General features: G+C 50.3%; 1 long non-coding RNA gene across 1 annotated transcript; it reads left to right on the top strand.

Annotated features, from left to right (window-relative positions):
- Window positions 1–1,905: 1,905 nt before the first annotated feature.
- LOC121270968 lies at window positions 1,906–26,625 on the top strand. The gene is made up of 5 exons (XR_005941651.1): window positions 1,906–1,970; window positions 19,971–20,011; window positions 21,654–21,710; window positions 25,193–25,272; window positions 26,502–26,625. It is a non-coding gene; the product is annotated as an uncharacterized LOC121270968 (long non-coding RNA).
- The last annotated feature ends 58 nt before the right edge of the window (window positions 26,626–26,683 follow it).

The raw sequence follows: 26,683 nt of genomic DNA, 5'->3' as shown, positions 1-26,683 counted from the left end.
TCCCCGGGGACCCCCTGTAAATACTGACACACTCTCCAGGGACCCCCTGTAAGTACTGACACACACGTCGGGGATTCCCAGCTGTAAATACTGACACACTCCCCGGGGATTCCCCTGTAAATACTGACACACTCCCCAAGGACACCCTGTAAATACTGACACACTCCACAGGGACCCCCTGTAAATACTGACACACTCCCCAGGGACCCCCTGTTAATACTGACACATTCCCCAGGGACCCCCTATAAATACTGACACACTCCCCAGGGACCCCCTGTTAATACTGACACATTCCCCAGGGACCCCCTATAAATACTGACACATGCCCCAGGGACCCCTATAAATACTGACACACTCCCCGGAGACCCCCTGTAAATACTGACACAGTCCCCCGGGGATTCCCACCTGTAAATACTGACACACTCCCCGGGGCCCCCTTGTAAATACTGACACACTCCCCCGGGGATTCCCACCTGTAAATACTGACACACTCCCCGGGGACCCCCTGTAAATACTGACACACTCCCCTGAGGATTCCCACCTGTAAATACTGACACACTCCCCAGGGACCCCCTGTAAATACTGACACACTCCCCGGAGACCCCACTGTAAATACTGACACACTCCCCGGAGACCCCACTGTAAATACTGACACAATCCACAGGGACCCCCTGTAAATACTGACACACTCTCCGAGGACCCCCCTGTAAATACTGTCACGCTTCCCGGGGATTCCCCCCTGTAAACACTGACACACTCCCCGGGGACCCCCTGCAAATACTGACACACTCCCCGGGGACCCCCCTGTAAATACTGACACATTCCCCGGGGATTCCCCCTGCAAATACTGACACACTCCCCGGGGATTACCCCTGCGAATAATGACACACTCCCCGGGGACCCTCTGTAAATACTGACACACTCTCCGAGGACCCTCTGTAAATACTGACCCACTCTCCGAGGACTCCCTGTAAAAACTGACACACTCCCCGGGGACCCCCCTGTAAATACTGACACACTCTCCGAGGACTCCCTGTAAAAACTGACACACTCCCCGGGGACCCCCTCTAAATACTGACATACTCCCCGGGGATTCCCCCTGTAAATACTGACCCACTCCCCGGGTATTCCCCCTGTAAATACTGACCCACTCCCCGGGTATTCCCCCTGTAAATACTGACACACTCCCCGGGGAACCCCTGTAAATACTGACACATTCCCCAGAGACCCCCTGTAAATACTGACACACTCCCCGGGGATTCCCCCTGTAAATACTGACACACCCTCGGGGACTCCCTGTAAATACTGACACACTCCCCAGAGAACCCCTGTAAATACTGACACACTCCCCGGGGATCCCCCTGTGAATACTGACACACTCCCCAGGGATCCCCTATAAATACTGACACACACCACAGGGACCCCCCTATAAATACTGACACACACCCCAGAGACCCCACTGTAAATACTGACACACTCCACAGGGACCCCCTGTAAATACTGACACACTCCCTGGGGACTCCCGGTAAATACTCACATACTCCCCAGAGACGCCTCTAAATACTGACACACTCCCCGGAGACCCCTGTAAATACTGACACACTCCCCGGGGACCCCCTGTAAATACTGACACACTCCATGGGGATTCCCCCTGTAAATACTGACACACTCCCCAGGATGCCCTGTAAATATTGACACACATCGAAATTCTTCAAATCCGGGTCACTGGACGCCATCAAACTTCAAACCAAGGCATAGGTTTTGCTCCTACAAATACCCAAGAGGATCGCTCGCCTATTCTCTTCCCCTGTAATTTCATTCGCTTGAAAAAAGAATGTGAGACGTTCTATGTAATGAGACCAATTGTCTATGGCAGGTTCAGAAGGATCAATTCTCCCAAATTGTGGAATTTTGAGAGGGGATAGCTTCTTCAAATCTGACGGAGCATGCTACTGACAATCACTGGCAAGGTACACTACCGATTTCTTTCTAACTTGATTTCTTCTGTTCAATCCTGTTTTATTCTCATTGCCAGTTTGTTGCAGGGTGGCTGAGCTGTACTGTTAATGATGGAGTTGATCAGCAGACACTTCTTGGGTGGAAACATTAAGTTTATTTACAATATGCTCAGCGGCAGCTACATATCTGTTTTCAACGCCAATGCTATCTCGATACTGACTGCTGAGTACCTGCTCTACTCTCCTATTGGTTACTACAAAACATGTGATCTTCCTTAGGTATTATTCTTAAATAATTGCTACTGACAATCACTGGGCAAAATAATGCACACTAAATAAAACCAGAATTACTAGTTAGATACAGAGAACTAGTTAGATACAGAGAAAAGCTCCCACTGTCTCCATAAAACACTAGCAGGGCAGGAACAGCACAGGGCTAGATACAGAGTAAAGCTCCCTCTACACTGTCCCCATCAAACACTCCCAGGACAGGTACAGCACGGGGTTAGATACAGAGTAAAGCTCCCTCTACACTGTCCCCATCAAACACTCCCAGGACATGTAAGGCACGTGGTTAGATACAGAGTAAAGCTCCCTCTACACTGTCCCCATCAAACACTCCCAGGACAGGTACAGCACGGCGTTAGATACAGAGTAAAGCTCCCTCTACACTGTCCCCATCAAACACTCCCAGGACAGGTACAGCATGGGCTTAGATACAGAGTAAATATCGATCCACACCATCCCCAACCAACACTCCCAGGACAGGTACAGCACGGGGTTAAATACAGAGTAAATCTCCCCCTACACTGTCCCCATCAAACACTCCCAAGGCAGGAACAGCACGGGGTTAGATACGGAGTAAATCTCCCTCTACATTGTCTCCATCAAACACTCCCAGGATAGGTACAGCAGAGGATTAGATTCAGAAAAACCTCCGTTTACACGGTTCCCATCAAACACTGCCAGGACAGGTACAGCACGGGGTTAGATACAGAGTAAATCTCCCTCTACACTGTCCCCATCAAACACTCCCAAGGCAGGAACGGCACGGGGTTAGATACGGAGTAAATCTAACTCTACATTGTCCCCATCAAACACTCCCAGGACAGGTACAGCATGGGGTTAGATTCAGAGTAAAACTCCCTCTATATTGTCCCAATCAAACACTCCCAGGACAGGTACAGCACAGGGTTAGATACAGAGTAAAGCTCCCTCTACACTGTCCCCATCAAACACTCCCAGGACAGATACAGCACAGGGTTAGATACAGAGTAAATCTCCCTCTACACTGTCCCCATCAAACACTCCCAGGCCAGGTACAGCACGGGGTTAGGTACAGAGTAAATCTTCCTCTACACTGTCCCCATCAAACACTCCCAGGACAGGTACAGCACGGGGTTAGGTACAGAGTAAAGCTCCCTCTACACTGTCCCCATCAAACACTCCCAGGACAGGTACAGCACAGGGTTAGATTCAGAGTAAAACTCCCTCTATATTGTCCCCATCAAACACTCCCACGATAGGTACAGCACAGGATTAGATTCAAAAAAAGCTCCGTTCACACGGTTCCCATCAAACACTCCCAGGACAGGTACAGCACGGGCTTAGATACAGAGTAAATATCGATCCACACCATCCCCAACCAACACTCCCAGGACAGGTACAGCACGGGGTTAAATACAGAGTAAATCTCCCCCTACACTGTCCCCATCAAACACTCCCAAGGCAGGAACAGCACGGGGTTAGATACGGAGTAAATCTAACTCTACATTGTCCCCATCAAACACTCCCACGATAGGTACAGCACGGGGTTAGATTCAGAGTAAAATTCCCTCTATATTGTCCCCATCAAACACTCCGAGGACAGGTACAGCACAGGGTTAGATACAGAGTAAAGCTCCCTCTACACTGTCCCCATCAAACACTCCCAGGACAGGTACAGCACGGGGTTAGGTACAGAGTAAAGCTCCATCTACACTGTCCCCATCAAACACGCCCAGGACAGGTACAGCACGGGGATTAGATACAGAGTAAATCTCCCTCTAAACTGTCCCCATCAAACACTCCCAGGACAGGTACAGCATGGGGTTAGATACAGAGTAAATCTCCCTCTACACTGTCCCCATCAAACACTCCCAGGACAGGTACAGCACAGGGCTAGATACAGAGTAAATCTCCCTCTAAACTGTCCCCATCAAACACTCCCAGGACAGGTACAGCATGGGGTTAGATACAGAGTAAATCTCCCTCTACACTGTCCCCATCAAACACTCCCAGGACAGGTACAGCATGGGGTTAGATACAGAGTAAATCTCCCTCTACACTGTCCCCATCAAACACTCCCAGGACAGGTACAGCATGGGGTTAGATACAGAGTAAATCTCCGTCTACACTGTCCCCATCAAACACTCCCAGGACAGATACAGCACGGGGATTAGATACAGAGTAGATCTCCCTCTACACTGTCCCCATCAAACACTCCCAGGACAGGTACAGCAAGGGGTTAGATACAGAGTAAATCTCCCTCTACACTGTCCCCATCAAACACTCCCAGGACAGGTACAGCACGGGGATTAGATACAGAGTAAATCTCCCTCTACACTGTCCCCATCAAACACTCCCAGGACAGGTACAGCACGGGGTTAGGTACAGAGTAAAGCTCCCTCTACACTGTCCCCATCAAACACTCCCAGGACAGGTACAGCATGGGCTTAGATACAGAGTAAATATCGATCCACACCATCCCCAACCAACACTCCCAGGACAGGTACAGCACGGGGTTAAATACAGAGTAAATCTCCCCCTACACTGTCCCCATCAAACACTCCCAAGGCAGGAACAGCACGGGGTTAGATACGGAGTAAATCTCCCTCTACATTGTCTCCATCAAACACTCCCAGGATAGGTACAGCAGAGGATTAGATTCAGAAAAACCTCCGTTTACACGGTTCCCATCAAACACTGCCAGGACAGGTACAGCACGGGGTTAGATACAGAGTAAATCTCCCTCTACACTGTCCCCATCAAACACTCCCAAGGCAGGAACGGCACGGGGTTAGATACGGAGTAAATCTAACTCTACATTGTCCCCATCAAACACTCCCAGGACAGGTACAGCACAGGGTTAGATACAGAGTAAAGCTCCCTCTACACTGTCCCCATCAAACACTCCCAGGACAGGTACAGCACGGGGTTAGGTACAGAGTAAAGCTCCCTCTACACTGTCCCCATCAAACACTCCCAGGACAGGTACAGCACAGGGTTAGATTCAGAGTAAAACTCCCTCTATATTGTCCCCATCAAACACTCCCACGATAGGTACAGCACAGGATTAGATTCAAAAAAAGCTCCGTTCACACGGTTCCCATCAAACACTCCCAGGACAGGTACAGCACGGGCTTAGATACAGAGTAAATATCGATCCACACCATCCCCAACCAACACTCCCAGGACAGGTACAGCACGGGGTTAAATACAGAGTAAATCTCCCCCTACACTGTCCCCATCAAACACTCCCAAGGCAGGAACAGCACGGGGTTAGATACGGAGTAAATCTCCCTCTACATTGTCTCCATCAAACACTCCCAGGGCAGGTACAGCACGGGGTTAGATACGGAGTAAATCTAACTCTACATTGTCCCCATCAAACACTCCCACGATAGGTACAGCACGGGGTTAGATTCAGAGTAAAATTCCCTCTATATTGTCCCCATCAAACACTCCGAGGACAGGTACATCACAGGGTTAGATACAGAGTAAAGCTCCCTCTACACTGTCCCCATCAAACACTCCCAGGACAGGTACAGCACGGGGATTAGATACAGAGTAAATCTCCCTCTACAATGTCCCCATCAAACACTCCCAGGACAGGTACAGCACATGGTTGGATACAGAGTAAAGCTGCCTCTACACTGTCCCCATCAAACACTCCTAGGACAGGGAATTGGTGAAAGAACCAGAGGGGGCGATGAGGAGAATTTGTTTTTGACACAGCGAGTTGTTGTGATCTGGAAGGCGCTGCCTGAAAGGCCGATGGAAGCAGATTCAAAAGGAACTTGCAAAAGTGAGGAATTGGATAAATACTGGAAGGGGGAAAAGTTTACAGGACTTTGGGGGCAAGAGCAGAGGTGGGGGAGAGTGGGGACTACTTGTATAGATCTTTCAAAGAGCCTGTATGGGCACGATGGGCTGAATGGCTTCCTTCTATGCTGCATCTGCCTACTGATCTCTGAGAGGAACACCAGAAACGAGGCTGGGGGGGAGGCCATTCAGCCCCTCGGGCTTGCAATCCCAGTCAACGAGCTGATGGCTGAGGCTGTGCCTCATTTCTGCTCGCCTGCCCAACACCAACCCCCCCCCCCAGAGCCCCACCGCCCCCCCTCCCTCCCCAACCCTCAGCCCCCACCTCCCCACCCCCCCCCCCCCCCCCACCCCCCCCCCCACCCCCCATGCCCGTAATCCCATTGGGCTCACCCTTGGATACCTTGCCCACATGGGAGATGAATAAGAGCCAACGCTTGGGGGAAGCAAGTTGCCACGGCAACCACGGCCGGGGAGGGTAACAAGAAGTGAGCACATCAGGAAGGAAGTCGGCCATTTTGTTTTGTCCAGTGTCTCGTTCTTGGGGGGGGGCTTTGGAACCGCCCGTGATCGGACGCAGGCCACCTCCCTCCCACACTGAGGAAACCGTGAGTCCCCCAGTCACCATCTCACCTCCAACTCTGCGCACTCAGTCGGGTAATGGAAGTGGTCGACGCTCATAATGAAAGCTTTCAGTTTCAGCCAACGCTCTCTCGAACGTTGGTTTCTTGTCTGGCAGTGTGGGTGCGCTGACCTCTCTCGCGTTCTTATTCATCGTCAAGGGGGAGGAAAAGAAACAGCCTTTGACCATCGGCGATGCCTCTGCCGAACTCCCGGGAGGATTTGGGTACTTTTCTGCTCGAAGCACCGTCTCTGCTTGAGTCTCTGTGCAGCGGCAGCCATGTTCTTCTCACCCAGTCTCCAAAAACAAAGCCACATGCGAGCGAATAGGACAACCTTTATTTTTTTTTTCTTCCTGGTAGTTTTGTTTGAAGGTTGAATTTTGTCACTCGGGCTCTGGTGGTGGTGGGGTGGGGTGGCCGGGGGGGGGCGGTTTGCGGGGTGGGGGGCCACCTCTAAACCACCACCTCCCCAACCCTCCTCCCCCTACCCCCGCTCTTCTTTGTGGGATCATTCCACCTCCCCTTTCAGTCCGACCCCCCCATCCCCAAACGCTCAGCCCCAAAGCCGTGTTCGGCAGGGGCCAGAGATAAGATTTCATCGGTGGCTTCGGAGCTCGTTCGCAGATCACTGATCTGATCAAATTTCTGCAACTGATAAACTACCTCTTCCTCTGTCGTGTATCTGAATCTCTTTTCTCATGCTGTCTCTCTCTCTCTCTCTCTCTCTGCGATTTGCCCTTCCTGTCTCCCCTCTCTTACCTCTCGTACCTCTCCTCTGCCCCCCTCCCCCTCTCGGCTCTTCTCTCTGCCCCTGCCTCACGCTCCCTCTCTTCGTCTATCTATCTCTGCTTCCAAATATTTCTCTCTCTCTCTCTCTCTCTCTTTTTAGGTTTGCTGCTCGCTCTGTCTCTCCGCTCTGTCTCTCTTTATCTCTCTCTCTGATCTTTTTCTTCCTGCCCTGCCTCTCTCTCTCTCTCTCTATCAATATGAGCATTATTTTCTCTCTCTCTCTCTCTCTGCCACTCTCGCTGCCTCTGTCTTTCACTCTCTCCCCTCCTTCTGTCTCTTCCTCTGTCTTTCTCCTTGTCAGTTTCTGCCCTTGTTTTCTCTCTCTCTCTCTCTCTCTGCTTGCCTGTTTTTCTATCTCTCTCTGATTTTCTTCCAATCTTTCTCTCTCTATTGCCTTAGTTATCTCCCTCTCTCTCATTCCCCCTCCCTCCCCATCTCCCTCTCTCTCTCCCACTCACTCCCCATCTTTCTCCCTCTCCTCCCCATCTCTCTCTCTCTCTCTCCCCCTCCCTCCCCATCTCTCTCTCTCTCTCTCCACCCCCCTCCCCATCTCTCTCTCTCTCTCTTCCCCTCCCTCCCGATCTCTTTCTCTCTCTCCCTTCCCATCTCTCTCTCTCTCTCCCCCTCCCTCCCCATCTCTCTCTCTCTCTACCCCTCCCTCCCCATCTCTCGCTCTCTCTCCCCCTCCCTCCCCATCTCTCTCTCTCTCTCTCCCTCCCCATCTCTCTCTCTCTCCTCGTCCCTCTCTCTCCCCCTCCCTCCCCATCTCTCCCTCCCACCCCCTCCCCATCTCTCTCTCTCTCAATGGGAAGATTCGGGATTATGGTGAACACATTGGGATGTGATCAGTTACTCAGTCAGTCTCCCTCTCCTCCCCTCTCTCCCTATTTATCCCTCTCTCCTCCCCTCTCTCCCTATTTATCCCTCTCTCCTCCCTCTCTCTAATTACCCCCCTCTCCTCCCCTCTCTCTCTATTTATCCCCCTCTCCTCCCCTCTCTCTCTCTCTCCTCCTCCCTCCCCATCTCTCTCTCCCTCCCACCACCTCCCTATCTCTCTCTCTCTCTGTTGGGATGTGGTGGAGCGCTCAACGGGAAGAGTCGGGATTGTGGTGAACACATTTGGATGTGATCAGTTACTCAGTCAGTCTCCCCCTCTTCCCCTCTCTCCCTATTTATCCCCCTCTCTCTCTCTTCACCCCCCTCCCCTCTCTATTACCGCCCCCCCCCTTCTCTCTCCCTCTCCTTTCACTCTCTGCCTTTCTCTCCCGCTCCTCCGAAGGCTCGTTGCCAGGGGCGGGGATTGTGCCGAAGACGGGAAGTGGTTGAGGACTCAAGGGGAGGAGTTGGGACTGTGGTGAACACGTTGGGAATGTGGGGGAGACCTCGAGGGGAGGAGCTTCTATTTTCATTCCATCCCTGAAGAGTGAAATATGCGGTGGGGGAGGCTGGTTTTTTTGATTTGTCAGGCGCTCGAGAATGTCGAATGTTTTGTGGTTTTGCTGAGTGAATCGAATCACTCCCTTGTTTATGAGAGTTTGCAATCGTAGTGACTCACTTCTAATTAAATCTGTGAGACAGCTGGACAGACAAAAGGATTTAGGGATTTTGGTACAGGGTGTACTTCAGGTGAGGATCCTCAGTCTGAAACAGCAGAACAGCAGAATCCCCGATTGTTTTAAAAATGCCAAGAGTTTGGAAAGGAAAATAAGTAATCGCAACGATTCTGGGCAACGGGACCTTGGTCACAAGATATATTCAGAAGGATAGCACAGGAGAGATGGGCTGAATGGCCACTTTCCAGTCTTTGAAATGTAAAGTTTCCACTAGTCTGTACAGTGTGCAAAATGTCCAATTTTTAAAAATTCTTTTACAGGATGTGGGCGTCGCTGGCTGGGCCAGTATTTATTGCCCATCCCTAATTGCCCCTTGAGAAGGTGGTGGTGAGCTGCCTTCTTGAACCGCTGCAGTCCATGTGGTGTAGGTACACCCACAGTGCTGTTAGGGAGGGAGTTCCAGGATTTTGACCCAGCGACAGTGAAGGGACGGCCGATATATTTCCAAGTCAGGATGGTGAGTGACTTGGAGGGGAACTTCCAGGTGGTGGTGTTCCCCATGTGTCTGCTGCCCTTGTCCTTCTAGATGGTAGAGGTCGTGGGTTTGGAAGGCGCTGTCTAAGGAGCCTCGGTGAGTCCCTGCAGTGCATCTTGTAGATGGTACGCACGCTGCTGCTACTGTGCGTCGGTGGTGGAGGGAGTGAACGTTTGTGGATGGGGTGCAGATTGAGCGGGGCTGCTTTGTCCTGGACGGTGTCGAGCTTCTCGAGTGTTGTGGGAGCTGCACTCATCCAGGGCAAGTGGGGAGTGTTCCATCACACTCCCATGGCCCGAGAGGGGGTGCAGACGGTGCTAATCTCTGGGGCCTGGGCTCATTGGCCGTGTAGCCTGTCCACGGGGAGGCTCAGTGTCTAAAGCAGCCAACCAGGCATGTGGGCCGTCTGGATTGACAGGCTGCTCGGCCAATGATTGCTGTCGTTCTGAGCAGCAGCAACCATTGGCCCAGTTGGAGGTGGCAAGTTCCCCCAGAGCATCCTTTCCTTTCCTTGTCTGCCTCAGCTCCCTGGGAATGGGGCCCGGAGTGCAAGGTAAGTGCCTCTTTACCTCCACCCGCCCCCAACCCCGCTTTCCTCCCCCACGTCAGGGAGGGGGGAGGTTATCGGAACAGCGGGGAGGGGTACTTAGCTTTTGAGCTCTGCCGTGAATTTTTTTTTTAACCGTAATTCTTTCCCCAGGTCCCTTTCCCCCCCATTGGCCTGACTTTAACTGTAACACAAAGCAACTGAGGTGAGCAGTGGGTCCCCGATCTCCACACTCATTTCCCGGAATGTGCACCACTCTCCCCTTCTCTTCGAGAGACAGGTTGTATTGAGGTCGATGTGGATCCTTGTGGCTAGGCTTAAATTTTTTAAAGGAAATAAAGCGTGCATTATAAAAATACAAACTGATTGCACCTACCTGCTGAATTTAATAATGAGGTAACCGTGTGTGAGAGAGAGAGAGAGAGAGAGAGGTGCAATTCACAGTTAGCAGGATACCCCTTTTGTCCCAGCAAGCACACGTTCCAAATCCGGCTTTCCGATTATCAGTGGGCTCTCTTTACATTTATTCAATCATAGGGATGTGGGCGTCGCTGGTTAGTCCGGCGTTTATTGCCCGTCCCTAATTGCCCCTTGAGAAGGTGGTGGTGAGCTGCCATCTCGAACCGCTGCAGTCCCCTGTGGTGCAGCTACCGGTGTCTCGGTTGATCTGTTTCCTGTTTCATTCCTTATGGACGGTTAAATATAACTGAGTGTCCAGCTCAGCCATTTCAGAGGGGCAGTTAAGAGTCAACCATGTCGCTGTGGGGTCTGGAGTCACAGGTAGGCCAGACCAGGGTAAGGAGGGCAGATTTCCCCTCCCTAAAGGGATTTAGTGAACCAGATGGGTTTTTACGACAATCGATGATAGTTCCATGGTCATATGACTGAAACTGGCTTTCAGTTCCTGGTTGATTAATTGAATTTAAAATCCACCAGCTGCCTCGTAGGGATTTGAACCCGTGTCCCCCCCCCACCCCCAGAGCGTTAGCCTGGACCTCTGGATTATGAGTCCAGTGGAGTTACTGCCGCACCACCGGATCCCCTGATGGTGAAACGTGGAGGGGGACAATGGAAAAGCTCGGAACCAAAACCCTGACCCCACTTCGTGGGATGAACACAGGGGGCGGAATTTTCCCGGAGCCAGGAATAGGCCGGGAAAGGGACGGCCAACTGCCATCAGCCCCCCCTTCCCCCCCTTGGCCACGTTTTCGGCCGAGCCAGCGGTGAAACGCCCGCTGCGAATCTCAGCGCTGCCGGGAGCGGGGGCTGGGCGGGAGTGTGGGGAAGGGGGCGGGCGTGGAGAGAGAGAGAGAGAGAGAGAGCTGCCTCACGGTGGGGGAGGAGGGGGGTCTGAAGACCCAGAAGCCATCAAGTAAAGTCTTTAAAAAATCAGGAAGAACAAGGCGCGAGCGTCACAATCAGCCACCTGAACGTACACACGGCCAAAACGTTTGTCTGTAAGGTTTTTACTGTCCTTTCAGTTAATAACGGAGACCCACCACCCTCCCCGCGGGCCAAGGCGAGATGGGCCTGGCAAACTGCATGGACAATGGAGCCTTCGATCGCCTTAATTGGACCCCCCGTTGTCGGTGGGCGCTGCTTCCCACCTCTGGGTGCATCCACAGGCCGACCGAAATATCGCGCCAGGGTGGGAGGGAGGGGTGACGCGGGGGTCGCTCTCCCGACCTCATCCCCCGCTATTTCTGTGCCCGGTCCCCACCCTCCCCCACCCCACTGGACGCCTGCCCGGCTGAGCTGATAACTCTGCCCCGGGTGGGGAGGGGGGTGGGTTGGTGGGGGTGGTCGACAGAGGGTGCCTGACGATGCGGGTATTGTCCGGAGAGTTCCGGAAGGGGGTCCAGGTAACTGAACCTACCCAACCTGGACTCTCCTGACAAAACGAAGACCCCTCCCCCACCCCCGAGGTTTGAATTTTTGAGTGTAAAGCGCAGGAAAAGCGAAGTCATCTGGAGGTTGGGGGCAGCAAAGCAACCACCCCCCACCCCCCCCCATCCCAAAATGAACCAACAATTCATGAGCTTGTTTTCTGACTGATCTGTGCGAAGGATTAAAAGGAAGTGCTCAGTGGACAATGTTGTGTCAAGAGTCATTTCAATGGGACTAGCGGAATAGTATTGCGGCACAGACTAGCAGGGCCGAATGGCCTGTTTTTCTGTGCTGTAGTGTTCTATGGTTCGATGGTTCTAATCCTAACACTGAAACCCAACCATAACAATGTTGTCAATAGCGTGAGTGTTTTTTTTTAAGACTGACCCCCAACCTAATCCTAACCCCAAGCATTCTTCTCAAACCATAGCCTCTCAATGGGCTTTATAAATAGGTACAGAAAAAGCCCATTCATACAAACACATGAATTCGGAGCAGGAGTAGGCCATTTGACCCCTCGAGCCTGCTCCTCCACTCAATAAGATCGTGGCAGATCCGACTGTAACCTCAGCCCCACATTCCTGCTGACCCCCGATAACCTTTCACCCCCCCCCACCTTGTTAATCAAGAATCTATCCAGCTCTGCCTTAAAAATATTCAGACTCTGCTCCCACCGCCTCTTGAGGAAGAGAGTTCCAAAAGACTCGCATCCCTCTGAGAGAAAAAAATTTCTCCTCATCTCTGTCTTAAATGAGCGACCCCTTTATTTTTAAACAGTGACCCCCCTCGTTCTAGATTCTCCCACAAGAGGAAACGTCCTCTCCATATCCACCCTTTCGAGACCCCCTCAGGATCTTAAAGGTTTCGATCCAGTTGCCTCTTTCTCTTCTAAACTCCAGCGGATACAGGCCTAACCTGCCCAACCTTTCCTCATAAAACAACCCACCCAATTCCTGGTATTAACCTGGTAGACATTCTCCCAACTGCTTCTAACACATTTAGATCAGTCTCTGTAAAGCTATATGAAACGTTTCAAACTCAGTCTGGTTTTCAAACTTGCCTATGGGATGGGGGAATCAGTGGCTAGGCCAGCACTTAATTGCCCATCCACAACTGCCCCTTGAAATGAGGGCCTTGCTCCACCATTTCAGGGTCACAGCACATTGCTGTGGGTCTGGAGTCACAAGTAGGCCAGACCAGACCGGGTAAGGACAGCGGATTTCCTTCCCAAATGGGTTTTTTTTATTTTTAACAACACTGCGGTTTCAGGGTCATTATCAGGCTTTTAATTCGAGGTTTATAATCAAATTCAAATTTCACCATCTGCCTCAGCAAAGGGGGTTGGTGGGGGGGTGGGGGGGGATTCGAATGGCCTCCTCCTGTTCCTGTTTCTTATGAAGACCTTGTGGGAATGCTGTTCCTGACTCTAGGCCTGAGGCCCTAACCCTAATGTTGTTCCTGGCTCTAGGCCCGAGGCCCTAACCCTAATGCTATTCCTGACTCTGGACCCGAGGCTCTAACCTTAATATTGTTCCTGACTCTAAGCCCGAGGCTCTAACCCTAATGTTGTTCCTGACTCTAGGCCCTAGGCCCCGCTAATATACAAACAGATACAGAAAATAATTAAAAAGTCTAATGGAACGCCGGCCTTTCCGTCCCGAGGACTAGAATACAAGGTGGTAGGAGTCACACTTCAACCTATACAAAGGCCCTGGTTAGACCACACCTTGGAGTCACTGTGAGACGCTCTGGGCCCCACACCTTAGGAAGGATGTACTGGCCTCGGAGGGAGCGCAGTGTCGATTTACCAGAATGAGACCAGGACTCTGAGGGTTAAATTACGAGGAGAGATTAAACACAAACTCGGCTTGTATTACCCTGGAATTTAGAAGGTTAAAGGGGGGGATTTGATCAAAGTTTTGAAGATATTAAGGGGGACAGAGCGGGGTCTATAGAGAGAAACTATTTCCCCTGGTTGGGGGGAGAGTCTGGGATTTGGGGGCAGAGTCTAAAAATGAGAGGCCGACCTTTCAAGAGTGAAATGAGGAAACATTTCTACACAAAAAGGGTGGGGGAGGTTTGGAATTCTCTTCCCCAAACGACAATTGATCAATTGTTAATTTTGAATCGGAGAGATTGATAGATTTTTGTTTAGATTGATAGATTTTTGTTATCAAAGAGATGAAGGGATATGGGGCAAAGGAGTTAGGTCACAGATCAGCCACGATCTGATTGATTGGAGAAACAGGCCAGAGGGGCTGAATGGGCCTCTTCCTGTTCCTGTGTAACAGGCTCGAGGGGGCTGAATGGGCCTCCTCCTGTTCTTGTGTAACAGGCTCGAGGGGCTGAATGGGCCTCCTCCTGTTCCTTACAACAGCCTCGAGGAGCTGAATGGGCCTCCTCCTGTTCCTGTGTACATGCTCGAGGGGGCTGAATGGGCCTCCTCCTGTTCCTGTGTAACAGGCTCGAGGGGGCTGAATGGGCCTCCTCCTGTTCTTGTGTAACAGGCTCGAGGGGCTGAATGGGCCTCCTCCTGTTCCTTACAACAGCCTCGAGGAGCTGAATGGGCCTCCTCCTGTTCCTGTGTACATGCTCGAGGGGCTGAATGGGCCTTTTCCTGTTCCTGTGTAACAGGCTCGAGGGGCTGAATGGGCCTCCTCCTGTTCTTGTGTAATAGGCTCGAGGGGCTGAATGGGCCTCCTCCTGTTCCTTACAACAGCCTCGAGGAGCTGAATGGGCCTCCTCCTGTTCCTGTGTACATGCTCGAGGGGCTGAATGGGCCTTTTCCTGTTCCTGTGTAACAGGCTCGAGGGGCTGAATGGGCCTCCTCCTGTTCCTGTGTAACAGGCTCGAAGAGGCTGAATAAGCCTCCTCCTGTTCCTATGTAACAGGCTCGAGGGGCTGAATGGGCCTCCTCCTGTTCCTGAGTGACAGGCTCGAGGGGCTGAATGGGTCTCCTCCTGTTCCTGTGTCACAGGCTCGAGGGGCTGAATGGTCCTCCTCCTGTTCCTGAGTGACAGGCTCGAGGAGCTGAATGGGCCTCCTCCTGTTCTTGAGTGACAGGCTCCAGGGGCTGAATGGGCCTCCTCCTGTTCCTGTGTAACAGGCTCGAGGGGCTGAATGGGCTTCCTCCTGTTCCTGTGTAACAAGCTCCAGGGGGCTGAATGGGCCCCTGTGTAACAGGCTCGAGGGGGCTGAATGAGCCTCCTCCTGTTCCTGTGTAACAGGCTTGAGAGGCTGAATGGGCCTCCTCCTGTTCCTGTGTAACAGGCTTGAGAGGCTGAATGAGCCTCCTCCTGTTCCTGTGTAACAGGCTCGAGGGGCTGAATGAGCCTCCTCCTGTTCCTGTGTAACAGGCTTGAGAGGCTGAATGGGCCTCCTCCTGTTCCTGTCTAACAGGCTCGAGGGGGCTGATTGGGCCTCCTCCTGTTCCTGTGTAACAGGCTCGAGGGGGACTGAATGGGCCTCCTCCTGTTCCTGTGTAACAGGCTCGAGGGGGCTGAATGGGCCTCCTCCTGTTCCTATTTTTAATCTGTTGTCGCAGTTATATTTTCAGTCTCTGATTTTCCAACATCCAGCTTTCATACTTATGTTGTAGGAATTTTCCCATTGACTTTTCGAACATCCTGTGGTCAACAATTTCATCATTATCAAAGGCATAATGTAATGCAATAAAACAGCGTAGGCAACATATAGCATCATTCATAATTTTAGGTTAATACAGTGTGGTTTTTACATAATCCACTCTATAAAATCATTTGCTATAATTATACATTAGGAGGGAAAATTCTACACTTAGAACAGAACTTTTATTGGTGTTCAGTCATCTTACAATTTTAGCAGAGGAAAGATTGGATAGGTAGGGGTTGCTTGGTTTGGAACAAGATGATTTTTATGGGGAGATTCATTTATTCTTTAATGGGACGTTGGCATTGTCCATCCCTAATTTCCCTTGAACTGAGCGGCTCCCTGGGCCATTTTCAAGTCAATCGCATTGCCCTTGGGCCTTGAGTTACAGGTAGGCCAGACTATGTCAAGGTGGCAGATTTCCTTCCCTGAAGGGCATTAGTGAACCAGGTGGGTTTTTCACAAAAATTGTTGGTAGTCACACCATCACTAAGACTAGCTTTCAACTCAGGATTTTTATTCATCGAATTAGAATTTCACTGGCTGCCATGAGTGGGATTTGAGCCTGTAGAGATGACATTACCACTGCACCCCCACCTCTCCGGATTTGTATGATGTGGTGAAGGGTCGAGGTAGAGCAGGTTGGAAGAAGCTTTTCCCAATACCCGATCGAAACCCTTTCATCATTTTAGAGACCTCGATCAGGTCACCCCCTCAGCCTTCCCTATTCTAGAGACAAGAGCCCCGGCCTGTTCAGTCTTTCCTGATATTTATAACCCCTGAGTTCTGGTATCATCCTCGTAAATGTTATTTGTACCTTCTCCAGTGTCCCCGTATCCTTTTGACAAGGTGGAGGCCAGAACTGAGCACAGTGCTCTATGTGTGTGCTTTAACTAAGTACATAAGATCAGAGGAAATAGGAGTAGGAGTAAGCCATTTGGCCCCTTGAGCCTGCTCCACTATTCTGATTGTGGCCTTAACTCCACTTTCCTGTCTGTCCCCCATAACCCTTGACCCCCTTGTTGATCAAAAATCTGTCTAACTCAGCCTTGAGTATAGTCAATGACCCGCCCCCCCATTGCTCTCCGGGGAAGACTAACCACCCCCTGAGAGAAGAAATTCCTCCTCATCTCCATCTTTAAATGGGAGACCCCCTTATCCTGAAACTGTGCCCCCGAGTTCTAGATTCCCCCACGAGGGGGAAACATCCTCTCAGCATCCACCCTGTCAAGATCACCCCTGTCCCCCACCCCTCAGAATCTGACACTGCGGGGCATCTCCAGCACAAGGTGGGCTGTTGTGAATATGGGTGGGGGTGAGTTGAGGTGAAAGGGAGAGAGGCTCAGAGAGATTACATGGACAGTGGATTCAGAAGAGAGAAGGTGTGATGCGCGTCTCACAGTTTCTCAAATTGCCACCATCAAAGTCTGTGTACATAATTAGGGCAATTAGGGTCTCTCTGTTCCTGTAGAATGTGTAAAATTATACCATTTAATTTATAAATCTCTCCACAGTCCAAAACTCTCACTGTCCTTATGTGGAATAACTTGCAAACTGAATAAACAGCATTAAACTCACTCCTTCAGTCCAACTGGAATCTAATTAATAACACTCAGCCACCATGCCCTTCATGTGGGTAAGCGCTTGGCGATGTTAATTAATATCTTCCTACATTGTAAATGCAGTTTAATCACGAATGAATCTCCCTTTTATTGGTGTCCAGATTTGTAACTCTCTTCCACCTCTTGCCTCTGATCAGATTGAAGGGATGTCAAATCAACTGGCACTGCAACAAGCACCTCGGAATGTCTCAAGTGTGTAAAGTGGGAAATGCAGCAGCCAATTTGCACATGAGAGGCTCCCACAAACAGCAATGCGATCAGGAACAGGTTATATTTTTAGTCCTGTGGGTTGAGGGATTGAATATTGGCACCAGGACACCAGCTCCCCCTCAGTACAGACCATTTCACAGTGCAGCACTCCGTCAGTACTGACCCTCTGACAGTGCAGCACTCCCTCAGTACTGACCCTCCGACAGTGCATCTCTCCCTCAGTACTGACCCTCCAATAGTGCAGCATTCCCTCAGTACTGACCCTCCAACAGTGCAGCGCTCCCTCAGGACTGAACCTCTGACAGTGCAGCACTCCCTCAGTACTGACCCTCTGACAGTGCAGCTCTCCCTCTGTACTGACCCTCTGACAGTGCAGCACTCCCTCAGTACTGACCCTCTGACAGTGCAGCTCTCCCTCATTACTGACCCTCTGACAGTGCAGCACTCCCTCAGTACTGACCCTCTGACAGTGCAGCACACCCACATGTAATGTATGAAATGGCGATGGAAACTGGGTGTTTTATGGGCTGTTTTGGTTCGCTTCATGTTGCCATTAGCAACTAAACCCTTGTTTGAGTAAGACGATGTTATGTCTTTTGATCCTAAGTGCAAGACCGAGAAATGTGATTCGATGCGAATGTTTTCGAACAATCAGAGTGAGGTACAGCTCTGAGGCAAGCAAGCAGCTCTCCTTCAGTTTAAATAGAATTGCAAACATTCGCAAATGGAAGCTGCGCTCCTGCAGATTTATAACATGTTTTAAGAAGAATTCATTCAAGAGAACAATATAAGCCGGTCAGAGGCCATTCAGCCCCTCGAGCCTTCTTTGCCAGTCAATGAGATCTTGGCTGATCTGATGGCAGGCTTAACCCCACTTTCCTGCCTGGTTCCCCCCCACCCCCCACCCAGCAATAACCCTTGACTCCCTCATCAATCAAAAAATCTGTCTGGCTCAGCCTTCATTATATTTCATGACCCGGCCCCCACTGTTCTCCAGGGAATAGAATTCCACAGGCCAACAACCCTCTATCACAGTATCACAGTATCTTTACAGTGCAGAAGAAGGCCATTCGGCCCTTCGAGTCTGCCCTGGATCTCTGAAAGGGCATTCCACTTAGTCCCACTCCCCTGCCTTGGTAAATGAATTCATTGGCCAACTGAACTCCAAACACCTTCCTATGTTCTCATCAGTTGCTGCCTGCAATCAATGACAGGAAGAGACTGACATAAGAATAAACGGCGACGGTTTACCGAGAAATAGGGTAGAGCACCAAGTCATATGTGCTCACTCAGAAACCTCCGGAACCAGACTTATGGTTCCCAATTGCCAGCGCCGCACAGTGATCCATCCACGCTATCACACGATCAGCACGCTTGCATTCGCTTAAAGGGACGGGGTACCTCGCTATACCAGCTCAGCTCAACACCGCCTTCTCCAGGACAATCAGCAAAGGGCAAGAGACGCTGCCATGTCCAGCAATGCCCACATCCTGTGAGTGAATGTGGATAAAAAACAACCTTCAAAATAACTCTGAAGAAGAGTCATACGGACTCGAAACGTTAACACTTGTGTTTATCTCTCTCTCTCTCTCTCCCCACAGATGCTATCAGACCTGCTGAGTTTTCTCAGCTCTTTTCTTGATTTTACTTCAACATAATTTCGTGGCTTTTCATAATTCCCAGGCAGTGCTGGGCATCATTGAAATTTGTACCTCTAGTGAGAGATAATGTTGAAGTGAGTGACTCAAAACATAACAGCAAAATGACTGCACGTGCTTCACAGAGCTTGCCATGAGCGGTTAAGAATCACTCCAGTCATGGAGTTAGAAACTGCTGGTGCTTTGAAACAGGCAGGTCCAGGGCTTTCCTCTATGTTTCAATCTGTTTGTCGGGGGTGGGTGGATGGGTGGGGGGGGGGGGAGGTTGCTGGGGAGGAACCGTTCTGCTGATTTTATGGGTCCGAGCTAATGCCCTGACAGACAGCAGCGAGACCCATGCCTGAGACGCTGCTGTGTTAATATACAGCTGCCGCCTGGGCGGTGTGGGGTGAGGGGGCTTCAGAGCCAATGAGTATTCTACCTGGCATGAACTGTTCTTGCCCCTGTGCCCTTTCACCTTCTGCCCTACTTCTGTGTGGGTTTGTCTGTGGGGTTGTGGTACACACAGAGGCAAGCCTCTCCACATTGCTAACGCTGTCCCTGTGCCCCCATTCAGTCAGGAGCCCATGTGTTGTGTTGACAGCCAGTGACTGTGTGTGTGTGTGTGTGTGTGTGTGATTCTAAGCCCCTCTTTACACCTTTACATATTTACCCAGTCCTTTGTGAGGCTGTACTGTGTATCATCCAGGTCCCCTCTGCAAACTGGGTGTAAAATATAGAATATTGCCAACATTGAGAAACTTGTGCGAGTGAATTAAACTGGAGATAAGAAATTCCCCTTTCATTTAAGTAAAATGTACCTTCCTGGGCGGGACTGACTCTGTCAATAGCAGTGGTACTTGTCCAGCTGTTTGACCTTCTGATGTATTCTGGTTTAGATTACAGGTGTAGTCCAGAAGTTCACTCTCAGCTGCTCGAGGTAAGATTTGAGGCTTCCTATTTTTACACTTCTGAACTGTTTCAAGTCGTTTGCAAATCGCTTCTTTCCAGGTTTACGCTGTGGGGAGGGGGAGGGCGAGGGGGTGGGGCATGGACAATTTTTTCAAATTGTTTAACTGGAGCAGGAGAGAGTGAGTGATCTGGAGGATGCTCTTGTCAGGGCTGTTCAGTAACTTTCCTTTAACTTGCCGGCACTCCCATGCCCTGTCTGGGAGTGCGGGAATATGTCCAGTGTGAGTGAAAGAGTGTGTGTGTTTGTGTGGGAGAGAGAGAGACACAGCATGTGTGTGTGTGTGTGTGTGTGAGAGAGAGAGAGACTGTGTGTGTTTGTGTGGGAGAGAGAGAGACTGTGTGTATGGGAGAGGGAGACACAACTTGTGTGTGTGTGAGACAGAGGCAGAGTATGTGAATGTGTGTGTGAGAGAGTGGGTGTGTGTGTGAGAGAGACAGTGTGTGTGAGAGAGACAGAGCGTGTGTATGTGTGTGTGTGTGTGCAAGAGAGACAGTGTGTGTGTGAGAGAAAGCGTATGTATGTATGTGTGTGTGAGAGAGAGGGAGTGTGTGTGTGTGAGAGGGAGTGTGTGTGTGTGTGTGTGTGTGAGGGAGGGGGAGTGTGTGTGTGTATGAGAGAGAAACAGAGTCTGTGTGTGTGAGAGGGAGCGAGAAACAGAGCATGTGTATGTGAGAGAGACTGTGCGTCTGTGTGGGAGAGAGAGAGACAGAGTGCGTGAGAGAGAGAGAGACAAAGCATGTGTATGTGAGAGAGAGACAGAGCATGTGTGTGAGATAGAGACAGTGTGTGCGTTTGTGTGAGAGAGAAACAGTGTGTGTGTGTGTGTGTGAGAGAGAGTGTGTGTGTATGTGTGTGTGTGTGTGAGAGAGGGAGTGTGTGTTTATGTGTGTGTGTGTGAGAGGGAGACAGAGAGAATGTGTGTGAGAGAGAGACAGGGAGGGTGTGTGTGTGAGAGAGGGAGAGAGGGAGAGACTGTGTGTGCATGTGAGAGAGACCGTGTGTGTGGGAGAGAGAGAATGTATGTGTGTGGGAGCGGGAGAATATGTGTGAGAGAGGGAGAGTGTTTGTATGAATGAGAGAGGGAGTGTGTGTGCGAGAGGGAGAGTGTGTGTATGTGTGTGTGTGTGTGTGAGAGGGAGTGTGTGTGTATGTGTGTGTGTGAGAGAGAGGGAGTGTGTGTGTGTGTGTGAGAGAGAGTGTGTGTGTGTGTGAGAGGAAGTGTGTGTGTATGTGTGTGTGTGTGTGAGAGGGAGACACAAAGAGTGTGTGTGAGAGAGACAGAGAGGGTGTGTGTGTGAGAGAGGGAGAGAGAAAGAGACTGTGTGTGCGTGTGAGAGAGAATGTGTGTGTGTGAGAGAGAGAATGTATGTATGTGGGAGCGGGAGAATATGTGTGAGAGAGGGAGAGTGTTTGTATGAATGAGAGAGGGAGTGCGTGCATGAGAGAGGGAGAGACTGAGACTGTGAGAGTGAGTGTATTCCTCTCGCTCTGTCTCTCACCTCCTTCTCACTGCCCATCACTTATTGTTAATCCCATTCTGATTAAGTGATGTACTGACTGGTCACTATCCTAACACTTTCTCTCCACTGCCCCTGTTGTGTTTTTGCAGCTTCACTATTCCGGAGCTCTACAGCTAATTGTTTTGGATGACTACATACTGGTTCTGGTGAGTTATACCTCAGGCGAAGTATCTGTGCAGCTGCTTGGAGTTATATCAGTGAGTCTGCAGCAGACTGAAACTTAGATGCATCGAGAAACTAGCCCTGGAGTCAAAGTACTGAAAGCTTTCCACAGGCTTCGCTCCCTCTCTCTCTCATATTCAGGGTTGATGAAATTTAATTTCAATTCTTGATAAATAGGAATTATTCCTCACTCATCTTTCCATATATAGCGATGCCCCGATTGAACCTGCGTGTAAATAAAACGCTGACTGATCTACTCCTACTACTGTTAACTAGAACCCGGTTAACTGGAGGCTGGTGAGAGGAGAGAGGGGCTTGGGGAGTATGAGAGGGCTGGTCACTTGGGTTAAATCACCCAAGCCGGGGGTCCGAGGTTTAAGGGGCTTTGCATATTGATTGAAAGTAATGCTCAGTTTTTTTTTAAACCTCTCCGCTCTGACTCCAGAGTTTATCCTCCCTTCAACTTAACAAATTTTCTTAAATGTTTGCATCCCAAACCCCCACCAACATATTTTTTAAAAATTATTTCACAGGATGTCGGTGTTGCTGGCTAAGCCCAGCATTTATTACCCATCCCTAATTGCCCCTTGAGAAAGGAGTGGGTGAGCTGCCTTCTTGAACCGCTGCAGTCCATGTGGTGTAGGTACACCCACAGTGCTGTTAGGGAGGGAGTTCCAGGATTTTGACCCAGCGACAGTGAAGGAACGGCCGATATATTTCCAAGTCAGGATGGTGAGTGACTTGGAGGGGAATTGCCAAGTGGTGGTGTTCCCATGTGTCTGCTGCCCTTGTCCTTCTAGATGGTAGCGGTCGTGGGTTTGGAAGGTGCAGTCGAAGGAGCCTTGGTGAGTCCCTGCAGTGCATCTTGTAGATGATACACACACTGCTGCTACTGTGTGTCGGTGGTGGAGGGAATGAATGTTTGTGGATGTGATGCCAATCAAGCGGGGCTGCTTTGTCCTGGATAGTGTCGAGCTTCTTGAGTGTTGTGGGAGCTGCACTTGTCCAGGCAAGTGGGGAGTATTCCATCCATGTGCGTGAGATCGATGTAGATGCCAGTGTTGTAGCTGTACTGGAACAGCTTGGCTAGGGGTGCGGCAAGTTCCAGAGCACAAGTCTTCAGTACTATTGCTGGACTATTGTCAGGGCCCATAGCCTTTGCAGTATCCAAAGTGCCAAAATTCAGAGAGCTGTCCCACAGACTAGTCAAGCAACAGACTGGCATCTGTGATGTTGGGGACCTCCGGAGGAGGCCAAGATGAATCATTCACTCGGCACTTCTGGCTGAAGACTGTAGCAAATGCTTCAGCCTTATCTTTTGCACTGATGTTCTGGGCTCCTCCATCATTGAGGATGGGGATATTTGTGGAGTCTCCTCCTCCAGTGAGTTGTTTAATTGTCCACCACCATTCACGACTGGATGTGACAGGACTGCAGAACTTAGATCTAATCTGTTGGTTGTGGGATCGCTTAGCCCCGTCTATCACTTGCTGCTTATGCTGTTTGGCAAGTAATCCTGTGCTGCAGCTTCACCAGGTTAACACCTCATTTTTAGGTACGTCTGGTGCTGCTCCTGGCATGTCCCCCCTGCACTCTTCACTGAACCAGGGCTGATTCCCTGGTCAGATCTAGCAACTCAGGACTAAGCATCCATGAGGTGCTGTGGGCCATCAGCAGCAGCAGAATTGTACTCGAACACAATCTGTAAGGTGGCAGGACAGGTTGAGAGAGCGGTTAATAAAGCTTACACTATCCTTGTCTTTATTAATTGGGGCATAGAGTACAAGAGCAGGGAGGTTATGTCGGACCTGTATAAAACACTAGTCCGGCCTCAACTGGAGTATTGTTTTGGGCACCGCATTTTAGGAAGGATGTGAAGGCACGAGAGAGAATGTAGTAAAGATTCGTGAGAATGGTTCCAGGCTTGAGGGACTTCAGTTCCGTGGATAGATTGGAGAAGTTGGGACTGTTCTCCTGGGAGACGGGAAGGTGGGAGGGGAGGTTTGATCGAGGTGTTCAAAATCATGAGGGGTCTGGGCAGAGTAGACAGGAAGAGACTGTCCCCCCAACTGGGGGAAGGATCGAGAACCAGAGGGACACCGATTTAAGGGGATTGGCAAAAGAAGCAACGGAGACATGAGGAGAAACTTTTTCACCCAGCGAGTGGTTAGGATCTGGAAGGCGCTGCCGGAGAGTGTGGGGGAGGCAGGTTCAATCGAGGATTTCCAAAGGGAATTGGATCATTCTCTGAAGAGGAAAAACTTTGCAGGGCTACGGGGAGAAAGGTGGGGGAGTGGAAGTAAGCAGGTTGCTCTTCCAGAGAGCCAGCACAGACATGATGGGGTGAATGGACTCCAGTATCCATTCAATGATTCTAAGATATGATGGCATTTAGAAAAAGTAATTCTATGATGGTGATTATACTCAGAGTAATTATTTTAAATACATTAGCTGACAGTTAATTAAACAAATCCCACATCTTTATGACACACGCTTCGTTAAAATTATATCCCATTTATTGTAATGATTAAAAACTTGTGTTACATATTCATAGTCGTATTGGTAATTTAAATAATATTATCCAGTAATTTGTCATCATATCAACAGGAAACACATTGGGCAGTTTAATAACAAGTTAACAGAAAAGTTACACCACAAAAGGACACCATTCAGACTGTCATATCATACTAGCTCTCTGCAAGATCAACTCACTGAGTCCCATCCCCCACTTTTTCCCTGTTACCCTGCATATATTTCCTCTTCAGATACTTCAATCCAGAGGTTAGGAATCCTGCGGCGAGTATATCACCTCCTGACTCCCGAAAGTCTGTCCACCATCTACAAGGCACAAGTCAGGAGTGTGATGGAATATTCCCCATTTGCCTGGATGAGTGCAGCTCCCACAACACTCAAGAAGCTCAACACTATCCAGGACAAACAGCCCTGCTTGACTGGCATCCCATCCACAAACATTCACTCCCTCCACCACCGACACACAGTAGCAGCAGTGTGTAGACCATCTACAAGATGCACTGCAGGAATTCACCAAGAGTCCTTAGACAGCACCTTCCAAACCCACGACCACTACCATCTAGAAGGACAAGGGCAGCAGACACATGGGAACACTACCACCTGAAAGTTCCCCTCCAAGTCACTCACCATCCTGACTTGGAAATATATCAGCCGTTCCTTCACTGTCGCTGGGTCAAAATCCTGGAACTCCCTCCCTAACAGCACAGTGGGTGTACCTACACCACAGAGACTGTAGCAGTTCAAGAAGGCAGCTCACCACCACCTTCTCAAGGGGCAATTAGGGATGGGCAATAAATGCTGGGCCCAGCCAGCGAAGCCTACATTCCGAAATTGAACTAAACGTTAAGGAGAAGTGTTAGATTTAAAAGCATTTTGGGATGTGGGGTGAATTATTATCCAGTTTTCAGATACAGTTTAATCATCTGTCCTACAGGGAAACATGGAAAACAGAGAGATGAGCATTCTAGAAAAGATCCAGGAGAGACTGAGAATGAGATATCCCAGTATTACCAGGTAATTAAAACCTCACGTCTCTGTCTGTGTATCTCAGAGCAGCTGGTGTCCCAGACTATGTAAGGTAAAGGAGGGCAGGTTAAAGTAACAGGATAGGTAAATGGAGTTAACAAAGAGATTAGCAATGATCAACAACAATAGCACAACTTGTATTTATATAGCGTCTTTATATAGTGCAGTAAAACACACTGAGACATTTCACAGGAACAATTATCATATAAAATTTAACCCTGGGCCATGCAAGTGAGTGAAGCAGGGAGGCAGAGAGGTTTAAGGAGGGAATTCCAGAGCTCAGGGCCCCAGGCAGCTGAAGGCACGGCCGCCAATGGTGGAGCGATGGGAATCGGGGGATGGTCAAGAGGCTGGAGTTTGGAAGAGCGCAGAGATCTCGGAGGGTTGTAGGGTCTGGAGGAGGTTATAGGGATAGGGAGGGTTGTAGGGGCTGGAGGAGGTTACAGAGATAGGGAGGGGTGTAGGGGCTGGAGGAGGTTACAGAGATAGGGAGGATTGTAGGGGCTGGAGGAGGTTACAGAGATAGGGAGGGGTGTAGAGGCAGGAGGAGATCACAGAGATAAGGAGGGTTGTAGGGGCTGGAGGAGGTTACAGAGATAGGGAGGGTTGTAGGCGCTGGAGGAAGTTACAGGGATAGGGAGGGTTGTAGCATCTGGAGGAGGTTACAGGGATAGGAAGGGTTGTAGCATCTGGAGGAGGTTACAGAGATAGGGAGGGTTGTAGGGGCTGCAGGAGGTTACAGAGATAGGGAGGGTTGTAGGGGCTGGAGGACATTACAGAGATAGGGAGGGATGTAGGGGCTGGAGGATGTTACAGAGATTGGGACGGTTGTAGGGACTGGAGGAGGTTACAGAGATAGGGAGGGGTGTAGGAGCTGGAGGAGGTTACAGAGATAGGGAGGGGTGTAGGGGGCTGGAGGAGGTTACAGAGATAGGGAGGGGTGTAGGGGGCTGGAGGAGGTTAGCGTCATCAATGGACATGTCACCACCAACACTGTGCTTTCAGATGATGATGTAGAGGGGCAGCACGGAGGTGAGCAATAGGAGGGGTGGGGGCCAAGGACTGATCCTGGCAGACACCGGAGGGAATGGTGTGGGGGGCAGGAACAGAAGCCATCGTAGGCCATTCACTGGCTAGAAACAGATTTGCTCTCTGGGCTGAATACCCAGGGGATTGACAGTCTGGCCTGATGTGCTCCCCTCTGTTGTTTTTCACAGACTCCAGGTCATACACTGCACCTTCGCTGCTCGAAACAGCCACTTCTCTGGCAAACTGGCTGGGCAAAGTGTCGAAGATCTGGTCCAGGCCATTTTCCAACTCATTGAGGAGGAACTGCAAAGGGTGAGAGTGCTTTTGAGATACCAATTAGAGTTTGGCTTTCCTTGTCCTCTTCCCGCTC

The sequence above is a fragment of the Carcharodon carcharias genome, chromosome 29 (genome assembly GCF_017639515.1).
Source record: "Carcharodon carcharias isolate sCarCar2 chromosome 29, sCarCar2.pri, whole genome shotgun sequence".
Lineage (NCBI taxonomy): Eukaryota > Metazoa > Chordata > Chondrichthyes > Lamniformes > Lamnidae > Carcharodon > Carcharodon carcharias.
The sequence above is the reverse complement of the archived record's forward strand: the minus strand, read 5'-3'. Positions and strand labels throughout refer to the sequence as shown.